General features: G+C 53.1%; 1 long non-coding RNA gene and 1 pseudogene across 5 annotated transcripts in view; one reads left to right on the top strand and one right to left on the bottom strand.

The window, feature by feature from the left end:
• The window catches only part of LOC139045952 (uncharacterized), a 305429-nt gene that overhangs the window by 134082 nt on the left and 155494 nt on the right, over positions 1 to 15853 (bottom strand). The window lies entirely within an intron of this gene.
• LOC139045971 (tubulin alpha-3 chain-like) lies at positions 5229 to 7174 on the top strand (annotated as a pseudogene).

Raw genomic sequence — 15853 nt, 5'->3', positions numbered from 1 at the left:
ACGCTGAGGCGGCATCCCACATGCCACAACTAGAAGGACCCACAACTAAAATATACAACTATGTACTGGAGGGATTTGAGAAGAAAAAGCAGAAAAAAAATGAAGATTGGCAACAGATATTAGCTCAGGTGCCAATCTTTAAAAAGAAAGAAATCTTAATTATTTAGAAAAACTAGACTTTAAAAAAAGAGCAAACACATTTGTCATTACCAAAAAGAGATGTCTTTAGATAAAATAATGAAACTCCCATGGTGGCTGGGACCTGTGGCCAAGTGGTTAAGTTCTTGCACTCTGCTTTGACGGCCCAGAGTTTCGCTGGTTTGGATCCTGGGCGCAGACATGGTACTCCTCATTAGGCCATGCTGAGGCAATATCCCACATGCCACAACTAGAAGGACCCACAACTAAAATATACAACTATGTACTGGGGGGATTTGGGGAGAAAAAGCAGAAAAAAGAAAAGGAAGTCCCATGCTGTGTAGATAATGGAGGTAGTTGTACTTACCTGGTCAAGAGGAAAGAAGAAAGCCCTTGAAGTCTTCCTCTCCAAACTTTTGTTCTTTTCTTGGTGCTGGAATGTCGTCTTCATCTCTTCGTGTTGGATGGCTACAGATGGTGGTGGAGGCGGGAAGCCTGCGTCTACTCACCCGCCCTTCTCAGCCCCGGGAGGGGGGTTCTAGCTGGGGGGCAGCTGCTTTTGTCTCCTGGCCATCTTGTCGTCTAGGGATTTCTTGGCCTCTGTGTTGGTCGTTGAAGGTGCAGCGGTGCTGACGTTGAGGTGGCCGCTTACAGTAGGTCTCCTGTCCCTGATCTTCCTGATCTGCGTGGCCATCCTCTCTGGGCTGTCTTTGCCCAGGAGGGTCCCTGCGGCACTGTGGTCTATACCCCGATACAGCTTCTGTCTACTGGTCTGCCTTGTTCTCCTGCACCTGGGTGTCAGTGCCCTCCATCACTTCTCGCTGCACAGGAGGGCTGGAACACTGTGGTTGTCACCCGTAGGGTCTCTGAATGTTGTGAGATGGGGACAGTGGCTGCATGTGGTCAGGCCGGTGCTGTGGGGCCTGGCTTTCATGAGCACTCTGTGATCCCATGTTCTTCATGCTCTCACTATTCTGGTGGTTCTGCTGGGGGGTGTGTGGAGGCCGCTGCGATGTGAACAGTGGCTGTGCTGGCCCCGGGCTGTTGCACATTTACTGTCTGCACTGCAGCTGTGCCAGGCCTGTCACATGTGCTGCCTCTGCACCCTTCTTCCTCAGCAGCATCAGACTGCACAGTCTCCCCATCTCCTGCACTGCGAAGGTCCGTGCTGGGCTTCCTCCTCTGTGGTGGTCTTGGTACCAGTGCATCTTCCCTTTTCCTTCCTGTGGATGAAACCATATCCACTTCTTACCCTGGACCATTTAGTGTTCCCAAGCCTGTGTCACAATTACCCTCTTGTGCCTGCACTCCTTCTGTGGTGCTGGGCTTGGTGTCGGCAGCACAGGGGGTGGGGACAGCTGAGGGTCTTGGCCTCACTGCTCAGGGTGTGGTGACAGTGGCTGAGCCAGCTCACCCCTCAAGGGTGCAGTGACGGAGACTGGAGCTGGAGGCAGGGCTGCTCAGGGCTCTCTTGGCTCCACTCTTCCTCCCGCTACTGAGCAAACTCTTCTTTGGATTATATGGGATTTATTGAGACTTGTCTTTTGTTGGTGGGGAATGTGGTCTCTTTTGGCAAATGTCCCTTGCGTACCTGAGAAGAATGTGTCCTCTGCTGTGTTGGGGGCATGTTCTGTAACGTGAGTTTGGGCAGAGTGGTGACAGTGCCGTCCAGGGCTTCCACATCCGTCCTCGTCTCTGTCTAGCTGCTCCATCAGTGATGGAGCGAGTGTTGAAATCTCAGACTGTGGGCCGTCTGTTTCTCCTTTCAGTTCTGTGGGTTTTCTTTGTATATTTGAAGCTCTGGGTCTAGAAGCTGTGACTCTCCTGATACACAGCCATCGAGGACTGTGATGCCTTCCTGGTGAATGGCCCCTTTATTACAAAGAAATGACCCTCTTTCCCTGGGAAATTCTTTGCTTTGAAAGCAGCACTGTTGATCTTGGCCTGTGCTCTCCCCGCTGGACCCCAGTGAATGGACAGCTCCCTGGGAGCTCCCTGCAGACCAGGTGCTGTCTGGTGGGGCCTGCCCTGCACCCCTGACCTGAGGCCTGAGCGGGCATCAGAGAACTGAGTTCCTGCTAGTCTGCCCACCCAGCTGCAGGTTTGAACCCACCGTGGCACTCTTGGAGAAGCACAAGATGAGTGGCGGAGTGTGAGGCCCCAGCATCTCCACCTGCTCCCCATGTGCTGGAGCAATGTCCTTGCTGCCCCCTGCTTGTGCCATGCCCCCCTCCACCCCTGCTGTCCCACCTCATCCAGAGCGGAGTTCCCTCTACATCTTCTTGTAGGATGCCTGGTGGGGCGGTCCGTCCATGCCAGCCTCCCCTCTCCCAGATCAAGGCCTGTCTGCATTCAGCACATGCTGCTGTCAGCAGAAAGCAGATGGCACAGAATACACACAGTGCTGCCCCTGCAGCCGCCGTCCTTTCCTGTGGTGGAGCCTCAGCCTGCCAGGTCTCTCTCCTCTTTCCTTTACCCTGTCTCTGGGCTTCCTGAACTTAGCATAGAGTCAGGTCTGCTTTTTGCTCCCTCTGACAATCCACCTTTGTTAGGTAATTACATAGAATTTGTAAGGACGCTGATGTGACTATGGGCATGGTTGGGTTCAGATCCACCAGGTTGCTGTTTATTTGTTATCTATCCCATTTGTTTGTCCCCATTTCCCTCTTTTTCTACCTTCTTTTGGGTTAATTATTTGTATGATTCCATCTTATCTCCTGTATTAGCTTCTTGGCTCAGCCACTTCATTTGACGTTTTGTGGTTGCTTTGAGGATTCCTGCCTCCATCTTCTGTTTGTGCCAGTCTGCCTTCAGGTGACACTGTCCACTTCATGACAGTCCACTTCCGTGTCCCCTTCTTGGCCTTCTGCTATTGATTGTCATATTTTACTTTTATGTGAGTTATTCACCCCACAATAAATCATTATTTTTGCTTTACCATTCAACTGTGTTTCTATAATATGGTGAAAGTGTTTGATATTTGCCCCATATGTAGCAGTCGTGGTGTCTGCACTCCTTGCGCAGTCCCAGCTGTCCATCTAGGATTGTTTCCCTCTGCTGGAGGGGTTTCTTCCACATCTCTTGTCCTCGTGCTCTGCTGATGATTAATTCTCTCAGTTTTTCAATGTCTGAAAAATCTTTATCCTGGCGGGGTTTTTTTTACAGTTTTATTGAGGTATAATTGACATAAAAATAAAGTACTCATTCAAAGCACATAATTTGACAAGTGTTAACAGTGATTAACATATTGATAACCCATGAAGCCATCACCTCCATCGAAATAATGAACATGTCCATCACCCCAAGTTCCCTCGTGCCCCTTTGTGAGCCCTCTTGCCCCCCTTGGCCCTCCCAACAATCTACTTTTCTGTATTTCCTATAGTTTTATGTCAATGGGATCACTGAATTCAGTTGTTGATGTGGTTTGGATTCTTTCACTCACTGTGATTATTTTGAGATTCATCCATGTGGTTGCCCGTGTAGACATGGCTCCTTTTATTGCTGAGAATCACCTTTGTTTGTGATAAAATACACAACACACAATTTACCACTTCAACCATTTTTATGTTTATAATTCAGTAGCACTAAGTACATGCACATGTTATATAACCAGCACCACTATCTATTTCCAGAACATTTTCTTTGTTTTTCCTGCTTTTTCCCCCCAAATCCCCGCAGTACGTACTTGTATATTTTAGTTGAGGATCCTTCTAGTTGTGGCATGTGGGACACCACCTCAACATGGCCTGACGAGCGGTGTCATGCCTGCACCCATGATCCAAACCAGTGAAACCCTGGGCCACTGAAGCAGAGCCCGTGAACTTAACCACTTGGCCACTGGGCTAGCCCCTTTCAGAACATTTTCATCATCCTCAAATCTTGTCTTCTGTGGTATATAATCTGCTGTTAATACCATCCAGTGTTCATTTCAGACACTATCATTTTGATCATTAGCAGTTTGATTTAGTTTTTTTTTAATAGTAAACATGTTCCCCTTATCATGCTAATTTTTCCTCTACCTTCCTGAGCATGTGGATATATAACAGTTACTTTAATGCCCTTGCCTACTAATTCTATCATCTATGCCATTTCCAGGTCTGTTTTTATTGATTGCTTTTTCTCTTCATAGGGTCATATTTTCTGTATTTTTTTTAGTATAACTGGTAGGTTTAGATTGGATACCAGACATTATGAATTTCACATTCTTGGGTGCTAGATTTTCTTGGTGTTCCTTTAGGTATGTGTAGGCTTTTTGGGGGATGCTATCAATACACCTGGGAACAGTGTGACCCTTTGAGGCTTGCCTTTCAGCTTGCTTAGGTGGGTTCTGAACAGCCTGGAGTGTAGGCCTAACTGGGCCCCACTTCTGAGGACCCCATGCAGTATCTGTGAGGGACAGGTCTTTCCAGTGTGGCGGTTGTGAGCTCAGGAGTCCCCCAAACATGTGTGCTGTGCCGGCCACAGCTGTGGGCTCCGTGGGACCCCCCGCTGGTCTGCACAGAGCTCTTCCCTGCAGATCTCTCCCCCCCCCCAAGTCACGGAACCATGTTTTCCAGCTGCCTGGGCCTCCCCAAACCACAAATCCCCTCTTGACAACTTGGGGTTATCCCTGGGCTTTGGGTCTCCCTCCCTCTGCTGCTGCCGGGAAACTCCCCAGCAGGCTTCTGGGGCAGGAACATGCTGACTTTGCTTCTCTGCTCTGAGCCATCACTGTCTCTGCTGCCTGTTGTTCAGTGACTGAAAACTGTTATTTTATATTTTGTCTGATATTTTAAATCCACCCTTAGGTGGAAGCAAAATTCCTTGACTGCTTATTTTATATCAATTTTTATATTACTTACTGATCGCTTGGAATATGAGTTCATAATGGCGCTATTCCAGTTCATAGTTCAAGTGTGTCTCTATCCACGTTGGATGGTGGGTGTTCAGATATGAAATGATCATGGCAGGTCATGGGATGTGATGACTAAGCAAACCTCCAGACACCAAAATGTTTTACACATATTAATTTATGACCTCAGGTCCCATCAGCATGTCATAGAGGGATGAATGCCTTGAAGATGAGGGTCTCATGTTTATGTTCTGGTTCGATGTGTGAGTGCATCTCTATCCACGTGGGGCAGGTGGGGGTCCAGATGGGCGATGCCTGCTGGGAATGGTGCTGCCCTGATCATGGAATTCACCCAAAGGTCAGATGCCAAGTGACAAAACCATCAGTGGTGGGGATGACTCATTCAACACATTCTTCAGCGAGACTGGGGCTGGCAAGCGTGTGCCCAGAACAGTGTTTGTGGACCTAGAGCCCACCGTGTCAGTGGGTACACAGACACTCAGGGCGGCTGTCATGGCAGTGTGGGAGAGCCTTGCTAAAGCCCCCCATGGGCTCCTTTGCATCCCCCTGCAGAAAGGACAGATGTACAAGTGTATGCCCCTGGCTACCATAGGTGACAAACTAGAAGGTTATTGCCTGAAATGTCCGTGGGACTCAGGCTCCTAATTGAGAAAAACCTGCTGTGAGGTTGACCGGCAGTGAGATGCACTGGGGGTGGAGTCACTCATGGCCTCCTCGGCCCAGTCAGGTGGTTGTGTAGACCCTGTCTACAGGGTACCTGGGCACTGGTCTCTCCTTAGTGCTGTGCACTCCCTCAGGCTGGGGCACGAGTTGTGACCTGCATCTCAGACATAGAAAGCTCAGTACAGAACATTCATTGGGTTCCTCCAGATTAGAAGTCTGAGGCAGCTCCAAGGAGAGCTGCAAAGAGAGCACCTTTTGGCAGCCACCAGGGGATGACAAAATGTCACCCTGAAGCCTGTGAGACCCAGGCCACATAGGATGCCCTGATGGGACTGCCCAGCAACAGTCATGCTGGGGACTGTCTAGCGTGTAAGGGAGTTTTAAATTACACCCTTGGCTGTGGCTACAGGGATAGAAGAAACACGCACGTGTAGAGTTGCCTGTGTGCGGATGTGAGAGCTCTCCTCCCTTCTTGGGGACCCGGTCACACTGCCATTTGTCCCGCAAGTTGACTCCTCTCTCCTAGAGCCATCGGGTGCAGTTGTGGTCTGTGTACTACACAGAGGCATTTCCTGTGAGACACCGATGCTGCTGACCTACAAGGAACAGCATGTGCTTGGTAGAAGGGGATGGTCTCGAGCTGTCCACACTGGTGAGTTAACAATAGGCCTTAAAGACTCTTGGCCCCTGTGTCCTCTTTGTAGAGGAAGTGCATGGGGACCCACAGGCAGCCCTTCTACTTGGAGCAGCTGATCACCAGGAAGGAAGACGCAGCCAATAAGTACGCCAGAGGCCATTGCCCCATCGGCAAGGAGATCGTCGACCTGGTCCTGGACCAGATGCTCAAACTGGTTAGGAGAGTGCTGAGAAGGCTTCCTGTGGACACTGTCCTGGACATGATGGTAGGCCTTGGAATGTGACCCGGAAGACATTGTGGCAAACCGAGGCCTTAATCACGAGTCCACAGTCTTACCCTCCAGGGTGGCTGTGGTGCATCCATACGTGTTTACCGTCTGTCTGCTTTGCCTCTAAGTGCCATGCATGTTCACTGTGGAGGGTGTGAATCTCGTGATCTTGCAGAGGAAGAGAAGTGACCGGGGCTGGTTGGAGGTTGTGTTGTGCCTTCTGCCCGTGTTGGCTCCATTCTCTGCTTTCTCTCAGGCGGATCTGTGAGCGGGGCTACAGGGCTTCCTCATCTTCCACAGCTCCGGGGGCGGCCCCGGCTCTGGGTTTGCATCTCTGCTCACGGAGCGCCTCTCTGTGGACTATGGCAAGAGGTCCAAGCTCGAACTTGCCATTTACCCAGCCCCCCACGTTTCCACAGCCGTGGTGTAGCCCTCCAACTGCATCCTGACCACGCACACGATTCTGGAACATGCTGACTGTGCCTTCATGGTGGACGAGGAAACCATCTATGACATACGTCAGCGCAACCTGGATATCGAGCTGCCCGCATGCACCAACCTCAGTCATCTCATCGGGCAGATTGTGTCCTCCATCACGGCCTCCCTCCAACTGTAATGAAGAAAGCCCAGCATTTATTGAGCACTGACAGTGTGCAGCATGTTCTGGATGCTGGAGACACAGCAGCCAACAGAGACGCTGTCCCTCATGGTGGAGCCCAGGAGAAGGTGGTCAGAGGCCTGAGCTAACATGAGAGCTGGTGTAGACAGGACTGTGCACTGATGGAATTAACAGCCACGTTGAGGTGCGGGATCTGGTAGTGGGCCCCATGCTAGATGGGCTGATATAGGAAGCCTCTGTGAGGAGGTGATGCTCTACTGTCCTTTTAACAAGATCCCTGTGGCTGCTGTGAGGACAGTAGTCAGCCAGAGGATCAGTGGGCAAGGGAGGCTGTGGCCTGCAGTGGTGGGCATGTGACAGAGAGGGAGCGGATGGTCAGGAGGTGGAAGCCTCAGGCCTTAGTGCTGAGACCTAGGGAGGGCCGGGTTTGGGGGGGAGGCCACCCATTGGTTCGAGACAGGTCAAGTTTAGGGCGCAGTGGGGACATGACCATCTCAGGCAAGCCCTCCCTGGTCCCCGCAGCCTGGCCTTCCTGGGTCCTTGTCCTCGTGGCTCTGGTCCCACCTGCAGAAGGGCTGCCCCAGGCTCTCTCTGTCTCTGGGATGTGCTGTGTGCTGGGCACAGGCAGGCCTTGAACCTGGACTCTGGGGCTGGCTCTGCCACTTAAGGGCTGGCAGTGAACCTGGCCACTCCCCGACCCCTCCTCCTGGGCCTCAGTGTCCCTGTCTGTGGAATGGGTGGCTGGAAGTGTCCACCTGTAGGGTCTCCTCCAGCTCGAAGTCTGCACTCTGTTCTGTGGGGATGTCAGAGCTTCGGGGTAGGGGCCCCTTCCTGTGACCTGCGTGGCTGGCCCCCCTCCAAGGCCAGTCTCTGCTGTGAGTGAGTGCACACACAGGAGTGAGAATGCACTCAGGCAGCACTCTCTCTCAGGCCTGTGTCCCCGCCCGCCTCCTCCTGACCCCGGCTCTCAGGTGCCTGTGTCAGGAAGATCCATGGAGGTCTGAAGGGCATGGAAGGGAGGCAGTGGGGCCACCCCTGTCCTGCAGGAGCTCATCCTCTGGCCACGGGGAGACTGGGACACCCACGCTAAGCAGGGATAGGAGCTTGACTGCTCAGTGGTCCAGGGACAAAGAGTCATGAGCCCTCTGAGGAGGGGTCGCCAAGCAGGAGGACTCTTGACAAAGACAGTGGTGGGATGGAGAGGGGAGGGCACGCTAGGCAGGGAGAATGGCTTGAGCAAAGGGGCAGAGGTGGAATGAACTCACATCTCAGGAGGGAGGAAGACACTGTGGATGGGGGCTCAGAGCCTAGGCTGGAGCTGGTCACTCCCCGTCCTGGAGCAGGCCTTGCACAGCTCTGCTTGAGCCCTCCCCTCCATCCCTTGGCTCTTCTGTGCCACCCCCGTGCAGCTGCTACCTGCCATCCTCTGGATTCTGTGTTTTCTGGAATCCCACATCTGCCCATGGTGCTACCAGGGACAGTTTTGGGCAGGGGCTGAAAGAGAGGATCCCTCACCCCCACCCCTTCCCAGGTCACAGTGAACTAGTGGCACCAACAGGGAAATGAGGAAGGCACCCACCTCCTCTAGGGGATTGAATGGTGACCTCCCAGAACCTGTGAACATGACTTTTGGAAAAAGAGTCTTACAGATGTAATTGCCAAGGATCTCAAGCTGAGAGCATCCTGAAGCACCCAGGTGGCCCTAAATCCAGTGATAAGTGTTCTTATAAGAGGAGAGACACAGACGCAGATCAGAAGACATAGAGAAGGCCCTGTGACACCAGAGGCAGAGCCTGGAGTGGGGCAGCCATGTCACAAGGGATGCGTGGGGCCAGCAGAAGCTGGAGGAGGCAGGAAGGTCCTAGAGGCCCAGAGGGAACACAGACTGCTGACACCATGATTTCAGACTGCAGGCCCAGGATGGGGCCCAAGCTGCGGCCCACCCCACTGTCTGGGCTCCTTGGACCCACCTTGGTCCCTCTGCCCGATGGTGGTGTCCTGAGCGGCCAGGTCAGCTCAGGATGCTGGGGTGTCAGTGATGAAGTAAGGCACTGGGGGCAGGTGGGTGGGGAGTCAGGGTTCAAGCAGGTAGGTGGGGGACAGGGGGAGGGCCGCCTTTGAACTGGGGCAGGAGGTGGAGGTGCTGGCTTTCCTCCCAGGGCCTGAGATCATCGTCCTTCCTGTGAGTGAATTTGCCTGGAACGTCCATCCTTCTGGATGTCATTACACATCCCAACCTTCCCTCCACCCGCCCCATGATGGGGACGCAGATCCAGTGAGTCTTCTTAGACACTAAAGTCACACATCTGAGGCCAGGCCTGCGAGCCCGCAGGAGGGGCACAGACACCAGATTTACGAGGTGGAGGAAGAAAGGTGGCGGCATCTGGGAAACATGGGAGGGGCCCTTCTCCCAGCATGTCATGCAGGTCATAGGTCTGGGTCCAGTATGGGTCTGCCCAGGCCACGTTCCCCATGGCCACACTTCTCATAGAAGGTCCTGCACTGGGGCTGGGGTGTCTGCAGTGCTGGGGGCCATGGAAGGTGACACAGAGGATGACAGGCCTGCAGCGAGCAGGGGCTGGAGTGCTGAGGTCAGCTGGCTGACATACCACCTGCCTTTCAACCCTGGGGAGCCCCAGTCCTTAGGAAGGAACAGCCCTCTGGGCTTGGCCTCTTCCCCCAGAGCTGAAAGTCTCCCGTGACCCCACTGCCTCAGTTTCCCCAGGTCCCCTCTTCCTCTGATCAGATTAACTAAGAGAATCTGGAATCTTCTCCCCCACCCCCACTCTGTCATCTAGGGACTCCAAGAATCCCAACTAAAGACTCTGGGCCACCTGTCCCGTGTTAACTGCCCAGAGGTCCAGCCCTGTGAGGGAGGGGAGGGGACACGGCCCTCATCGCCCGTCATCCCGAGTTTGCAGGCGTTCCTGAACAGTAGCTTAATTCCAGTGAGTCCGCCCCACCTGGAGGACAGAACCATCCTCCTGACGCCAAGTCCATCGGGGACGCCATCTCCAGCCCCATGTGCTTCCTCCCAGGGATGCTTGGAGGCAGGAGACAGGCCTGTGCAGAGCTCCTGCGGTCTCCCAGTGCCCTCAGCTCCCTTCACCCTCAAGCCCTGTGCCCGACCATGGCCTCTGCGAGGTCAGACCAGGCTCTTGTTCTCATGGACCCATGGCCCAGCCAGGAGGCCCAGGGCCTGGGAACGAGTGCTCAGAGCAGGCAGCATGGGGCTGAGGGTGGCTCTGGACAGGGCCTCCTCCCTCTGGGGCAGGAAGGGAAGGTGCTGGCCTGTCCCCACGGTGATACGAAGACCCCACTGTGGGACAGCCAGCCCAGCCGAGCCGCAGCAGCAGGCTCTGCACCTGCCCGAGGAGGCGAGGTGCTGGAGCTCCTGGTGCCAGCCCTCCTCTCCACTCTGATGCTGCCAGCAGGGAGGTGGGGAGGCAGGGCCGCCCAGCAGCCAGGGGCGCTCATCTGGGCCCTGGTGTGGACCTCAGGTGACCGGCACCCAGTGAGGTCTGCCACGCCTCTGCCTCCTCACCCCACAGGCCCACGGGTCCCTCCCCTGGGACATCGGCAGGAAACACAGTAGACTGGGAGGACGCACACTGACCCCCGGGGCTTTTGTTTCCTTCTTTCTGCTTCTCTGCTCTTCCCAACGTTTCTGTAACGACCACAAGTAGCAGACTGAAAACGACAGCAACAGCCTCCTTTAATTCACCAGCTCTTCTCTAGTGTGTGAGGGATCGTGGCACATGTTACACACTCAGACCAGAAAGACGTCAGGTGAGAAGGAAAAGCCCCTCTGTGCTCCTGCGGCCCCACCCAGACAGGAGCACATCCACAGCTGCCTGATGGACCTTTCAGGAAGTGTCTGTGCACAGGCCTCAGTCCCCTCTGCATGTAGTCCTCCTACCCAGCCTCAGTCTCTCAGATGGGGAGCACCTGCTCACCGTAAGGTTGATACCGACCCTGATGTTAGTTTCCCTACATTAAACCCAGTGTATATGGGGTGAAAACCACAGCACTCATTTCCTGCCTACTCCCTGGCTCCTTGGCTCCAGAATGCACTATCCTCCATGGAGACAGACACTGCCAAGGGCAAGCACCTGGATTCATTATCTCCTCCTGACAAAGAGATACAGGCTGGTGGGCAAGCTGCTGACCAGCAAGGTCACAGGCTCCCTCCTCTCTGCAAGTGTCTCAAGGCCAAAGACAGGCTGGTGGGAAAGCTCCAACCAGCAAGGCTGTATGCTCCCTCTCCCCTACCTAAAATCCCAAATAAAAACCCTTCCTTTTAGCTTTTCGGGAAGTTTGAGATTTCAGCATTAGCTGCCCTCTCTCCTTGCCCAGCGCTGTGCAATAATAAAATTCCTACTTTCTTCCACCACACCTGGTGTCAGAGATTGGCTTGCTGTGCAACGGATGAGCTAACTCACTTCAGGTTCTATATCAAGGTGATGTTATGACAGAACACATCACTGGAAGGGCCCAAGTACATCCAGGCTCATAGCAGCATGAGTCCAGCAGCCAAGAGATGGACGCAGCCCAGTGTCCACCGATGGGTGAAAGGATAAACAAATGCGCTGTATGCACACGCTGGAGTACCATTCAGCCCTGAGAAAGAATGAGGTACTGTCAGGGGCTACAACATGGACGATCTGTGAGGACATTATGCTGAGTGAAATCACAGTCACAAAGGGACAAATACTGTATGGTTCTACTTCTATGAAGGACCTAGAGTAGTGAGACTCACACACAGAAAGTAGAATGGAGGGTCCGGGGGCTGGGGAGGTGGTACGGGGGTTAGTGTCTAATGGGGACAGAGCTTCACTCTGGGATGATGAGCACGTTCTGGAGACGGACGGTGGTGACGGCTGCACAACAACGTGAATGTACCTAATGCCACTGAACTGTACTCTTACAAATGCTTAAAATACCCAGATATAAACCCACACATCTGTGGACAGCTAACTTTCAACAAAGGAGCCAAGAACACACACTGGGGAAAGGAAAGGCTCTTCAATAGATTGTGTGGGAAAACTGGACAGCCGCATGCAGAAGAATGAAAGTGGAACATTATCTTACACCAGACACAAAAATTAACTCTAAATGGATTAAAGACCTGAATGTAAGACCTGAAATCATGAAACTTCTAGAAGAAAACATAAACAGTACGCTCTTCAACATTGGTCTCAGCAGCATATTTTCAAGTACCATGTCTGGCCAGGCAAGGGCAACAATAGAAAAAAATAAGCAAATGGGACTACATCAAACTAAAAAGCTTCTGCACAGCAAAGGAAACCATCAACAAAATGAAAAGACAACCTAACAATTGGGAGAAGATATTTGCAACCATATATCGGATAAGGGGTTAAAATCCAAAATATACAAAGAACCCATACATCTCAACAACAAAAAAACCAACAACCCAGTTAAAAAATGGGCAAAAGATCTGAACAGACATTTTCCAAAAGAAGATATACGGATGGCCAATAGGCACATGGAAATATGTTCAACATCATTAACTCTTAGGGAAATGCAAATCAAAACTACAATGAGGCATCATCTCCCTCCGGTCAGAGTGGCTATAATTAACAAGACAGGAAACAACAAATGTTGAAGAGGATGTGGAGAGAAGGGAACCCTCGTGCACTGCTTGTGGGAGTGCAAACTGGCGCAGCCACTATGGACAACAGTATGGCGATTCCTCAAAAAATTAAAAATAGATCTACCATATGATCCAGGTATCCCACTGCTGGGTATTTATCCAAAGAACTTGAAAACACAAATGCATAAAGATACATGCACCCCTATGTTCATTGCAGCCTTATTTACAATAGCCAAGACTTGGTAGCAACCTAGGTGCCCATCAAGGGATGAATGGATAAAGATGTGGTATATATACACAATGGAATACTACTCAGCCATAAGAAAGGGTGAAATCCAGCCATTTGTGACAGTATGGATAGGCCTTGAGGGTACTATACTAAGTGAAATAAGTCAGAGAGAGAAAGTGAAATACTGTATGATCTCACTCATAAGTAGAAAATAAAAACAACAACAAACAAACACATAGAGACAGAGATTGGATTGCTGGTTACCAGAGGGGAGGGGAGGGGGGGAGGAGGGAGGGTGAAAGGGGTGATTATGCACATGTGTGTGGTGACGGATGGCAATTAGTCTTTGCGTGGTGAACATGATGTAATCTACACAGAAATCGAAATATAATGATGTACACCTGAAATTTATATAATGTTATAAATCAGTGTTACGTCAATAAATAAATGAGTAAATGCATAAAATGATACATTTTACATTATGTATCTCTTAGCACAATAACACCAGAGTAAGTGCCTTCAATGGCAGCTTTTTTGGTCACTGGAGCTCCTGGGACATCATAACAGCAGTTAACAGTGGGAGGGCGCATGCCAGGCACCCTGCTGCTTGCTGTACATAGAAAGCGTTAACTTGGCTAATCCCGTGACAATCCCAGGACGAGGTATTACTGTGACCCCGTGTGACAGAGGAGGAGACCGTGGTGCACAGAAGTGAGTGACCTGCTCTCTGTCACACAGAACGGTGGAGCAGGGCTCATGGGTGGATGGGCAGAGCCCCAGCCCGCACTTGGACCACTTGGGTGGGGGTGGGGGGAGCTGGGGGCACCCCTGGGGGAGACCAGGGAGGGGTCCCCTGCAGCAGAGGCATTGGGGGCTCTCCCTCTCCCATGCCCTCCTCCAGCCTCCTGGACTGGGTGGACGAGCTGCTGGGAACAACCAGGGTCACCGGGGCATGGTGGACGTGAGGGGCAGTGCAGGATCCGAGAGTGTAGGCGCCTCCATCGGGGACCCCCATTCCCCACCCACTGCATTCCCACTTGGGTCCCTGCTGCCATCAGCTTTGTTGGGCCAGCAGGCCATGGACCGTCAGCTGGCATAGGGTCCCCACCCTTCTACCCCAGGGTTCAGAGCAAGCAGCTTCAGAGCTGGGGGCTGGGTTCTGCCCGGAGCAGGCTCCAGGGGCCCGGGTGAGGGGTGGTCTGGGGCCGGCTCTACACCCAGGATCCTAGAGGATGCTGTGCACCCTGAATTGATGCAGGGGAATCTGGCCTTCTCCCAGAAATGACTAGAACCCCTGGGGCCTCTCTAGGGATGCGATGCCACAGGTAGGGGTTGGGTAAAACATGGCCTCAGGATAGGAGACCCCCTCTAGCACTGCCGTCCCACTTAGTGGGTGGAGTAGTGCGCACTTGGAAAGTCTCTGGGCCTCACGGAGCCAGTGCCCCACCCACTCCCCGCCAGCCAGACGAGGGTGCCGCCTGGATCCGGCTTCTCTCTATGCTGATCCCCATTAAATTCCCTGAGGAGGGGAAAAAAAAGGAAACAAATTCTCCCAGATGAAAAACCTTGAGTCTAATTACCATTTCAGCTTCTCACTGAGAAATCCTTTACCGCGTTCTTCCAGGCCAGCGCTGATGGAGGGAGAGAAGGCGCCCAGGCTTTGGGCAGGGGGATTCAGGTAGAGCAGTGAGCAGGGGAGGGGACAGCCCACCTTGATGGAGGCCCCTCTACACAGCTTGTTGGCTTCTTCTCAGACCAGCAAGTGGGCATTTAACTCATCTGGGTCAGACGCCCTGGAAGGGAGACAGATTGTGCCTCTCCTGATGCCCTGGACCCCCGCCCTATTGCTGGTTCTCTGAAGCTGGGACCCTGACTGCTGCTCTGTGTTGCCCCCTGCCTGCCCCAGCATGCCCTCTTCTGTGAAGGTGCTGGCTCAGGCCAGGTCCTCAGGTGCCTGCATGGCCCAACCAGTCCTCTGCTGCCCCCTGCGGCCGTGCAGAGGAGGCTGCGCATCCTGGCCTGGCTGTCCCAGGACTCTGCAGTGGCTGAAGATGGACTTAATGGTCAGGTTCTAGATCGGGCTCAAGGTCGTTCCCCAGTCATTCACCTGTGCTGAGGGGCCTGACTCCTGCCTCAGGTGTGATGTCTGCCCATGATGCATGATGCATGCTGCATACCACGCCCACGGCCTGACGCCACTCCAGGCCTCAGCGTCCACCCAGAAGCCAAGGAGAAATGCACAGTATCCCCTCCAGACAGTGGGGCACCCAGGGCTCCAGCCCCATGGGACCCAAGAACCCTCAGTTTACAATCTAGAGCATGTGACTGCCTGTGGGCAAACACATGTCCCTGTACCTGCTCCTGTCACACTTGTCACACACAGGCACTGAGCTACTTCTGGATTGTGTGATGGGGCCAGCAGATGGCTCACCGTGGCCTTAAGAACACTTCCTCAGACTCACACACTCACACAGAGGCACACAGGCCGTTGTGCTCCCGCAGGTGGCACCCAAGGCCCCAGTTGGGTGCGGGGAGAAGAGGTCCCCTGGTCACTGCAGGTCACACCCATGGGTGACAGAGGATGAGTGGTTACCCTGCCTGTGTGTGCTGGTGTGCCCAAAATACACCATGGACACACAGACTCCCTTGCTCAGACGTCTACAACAGGGACGCTGTGGGCATGCCGTGTGCCTCCTGGGGGCTCATCGCTCTCTCTCCCCAACAGTCTGGCCTCTACTCTGCCTTCATGGGTGCTTCGTGTAGGTCTTCCTGGCACCTCCTGGGATGTGACTCTGGCCCCCACGGCCATCATGTCCCTCCTGGTCTCCTTCTA

Source organism: Equus asinus, chromosome 8, assembly GCF_041296235.1.
Source record: "Equus asinus isolate D_3611 breed Donkey chromosome 8, EquAss-T2T_v2, whole genome shotgun sequence".
Taxonomy (NCBI): Eukaryota; Metazoa; Chordata; class Mammalia; order Perissodactyla; family Equidae; genus Equus; species Equus asinus.
Note: the sequence above shows the minus strand (reverse complement) of the source record. Positions and strands in the feature narration are given on the sequence as shown.